We start from the raw sequence: 2565 nt of genomic DNA, 5'->3' as shown, positions 1-2565 counted from the left end.
CAACTAAAGAACCATAGATCTGATTCACACTACATGTGGGACATGAAGTCCTTTGAATATCAGAAGGTTGATTTCATTCTAAAACTTCAATGCCTACCCATATAGAGACAAATAAAGCATGGGAATTGAGTTATTAGGTGTAACAAAATCCTCAACTCAAGGTGAATAAGATACCTTTGATAAGAAAGAAAGCATGGGATATAGAGACAAAGAAAACATGGGAGTTGAGTTATTAGGTGTAACAAAATCTTCAACTCAAGGTGAATAATAGACCTTTGATAAGTGTAACAAAATCCTCAACTCAAGGTGAATAACACACCTTTGATCAGGAGACCCAGAAATAAGTAAAGACTTTCTTCACAAGCAATGCCTACTCTCATGGTAAAGGCAAAATTGCTGCAAATGTCCATTAAATTCTGTAAATCAGCCAAAACCAATACCACAGTGCTCCAGCCATGCCTTTCACCTCAGTTCCCACCATTTCCAGACATCGGCACATCGGTTCAGAATCAGGTTTGCCGGGTATGTCCCCTTGAAAGAGAGCAACATGCCCTACCATGCGTGCCACGTTCAGAATCAGGTTTGTACACAGATACAAAGCCCAAGGCAAGGAACACAGAGTCGGGAAGAGCTCCCAAGAGGTTTGTTGGTGGTGTTCCACAGAGCCAGAGGGGATGGCAATCCTGTGAGCCACATAGGTTCTCGGGCAACGGTCCCAAGGGAAGATTATCCTCCAAGGGGTGATGTGAGAGTGCCAGACTCATTTCTCAGGAATGAAGACCAAGACAGTGTTCAGAGTCAAGGCAAGAATGGATTGGGGACTGGAGGGAACAGATGCATTGATCTTATTCAGAGGCAAAGTGGTTTTGGAGACCGGGCCAAGCTTTCAGAGAAAAGGGTTGCCAAGGATGGATGGATGACAAAGGGACTTCGAGAAAAGATTGGGATGATGACAGTCATCCAAGAAGCAGAGGGGGATGTCATGTGCATGACATGCTCGTGTATATTCTCAGGGCTAGTCCAGAGGAAGGCAACCAGAAAAAGAGCATAAGAACCAGAGTTGGAGCACAAGAAGCAATAGCAAGACTTGGAGAAGAACCAGAAGGTGCTGAAAGCTGTACCAGATGAGGTCAGCTGCGGCAAGCGCTTCAGTCCATGGAGAAGCGCAGCCCGACCAGCGTTCTATGTATTTCAGGCCAAGTCGGCTGGTCCGACAGCAGTCGGCCAGCTCCTACAATGCTCAAGAAGACCATATAAAGCAATGTTTGCTCATTGGTTGGATCATTCATTCCTCTAGGGAATGGGTCCTTAGGGTCCAGCTTTAGGACCAGATTTTGGTGATGTTCACCTTTTTATGAAGGCAGCCAAGGGCTGTAGATTAGGATACCTTTTTGTACTATATGAATATACTGAATTTCCAGCTCATCTCTCTCTCTCTACTCTCTCTTCATGTCTGCGTTTTGCATCAGCATGTTGCCAGTGGTGTTTAGGGCTGAAAGAAGACCCCCAGAGCTTCCGCGTGTGACACCGTGCATATCCAAAACGCACATAATTCCTCACATCTATGAGCCAGGGGAAGAACATACATATCTTCCTTTTGTGAGCAGGGAAGACAGAAAGGAGCTCCATCGTCAAGAAGCAGGTGCACTCTCTTCTCCACACACAAAACAAGGCAGTAGCACTTTTTCAAACTCTTGGCAACTTTGTATTTTAATTACACCTCATGGAAAGTATTTGGCCTCAGATATAAAATCTTTCTGCCCCCCCCACCCCCAAACACACACAATTATAAACTCCCTTGTTGGTAAAGGCAGAATTGCTGCAAATGTCCATTAAATTCTGTGAATCAGCCAAAACCAATACCACAGTGCTCCAGCCATGCCTTTCACCTCAGTTCCCACCATTTCCAGACATCACATAGGTTCAGAATCAGGTTTGCCAGGTATGTCCCCTTGAAAGAGAGCAACATGCCCTACCATGCGTGCCAGGTTCAGAATCAGGTTTGCCAGGTATGTCCCCTTGAAAGAGAGCAACATGCCCTACCATGCATGCCTAGTTCAAGTGCCCAGCCTACAATTCTACCCGTGCATATCCAAAACGCACATAATTCCTCACATCTATGAGCCAGGGGAAGAACATACGTATCTTCCTTTTGCGAGCAGGGAAGACTTCCTGGCACTGCAGCTTTCAGAAAGGAGCTCCATCGTCAAGAAGCAGGTGCACTCTCTTCTCCACACACAAAACAAGGCAGTAGCACTTTTTCAAAATCTTGGCAACTTTGTATTTTAATTACACCTCATGGAAAGTATTTGGCCTCAGATATAAAATCTTTCTGTCCCCCCCCACTCCCAACACACACAACTATAAACTCCCTTGTTGGTTGGGGATATACATCCTAAGCAATCAGACAAACTAAAGGGGACATCTCTATGAATAGCGAAGGAGGTCACACAAGCACAACTCAAGCAAAAGGAAACCAAGTTGGCAAAAGTCCAAGCAGTCCATAAGTCAGGCAAACAGCTGGTCAGAGTAACATAAGGGGCAACCAGAGAAACCAACCCCTGC

Source organism: Cibotium barometz, chromosome 3, assembly GCF_041138505.1.
Source record: "Cibotium barometz isolate CiBa-2024 chromosome 3, ASM4113850v1, whole genome shotgun sequence".
Lineage (NCBI taxonomy): Eukaryota > Viridiplantae > Streptophyta > Polypodiopsida > Cyatheales > Cibotiaceae > Cibotium > Cibotium barometz.
This window is presented reverse-complemented; position numbering follows the sequence as displayed.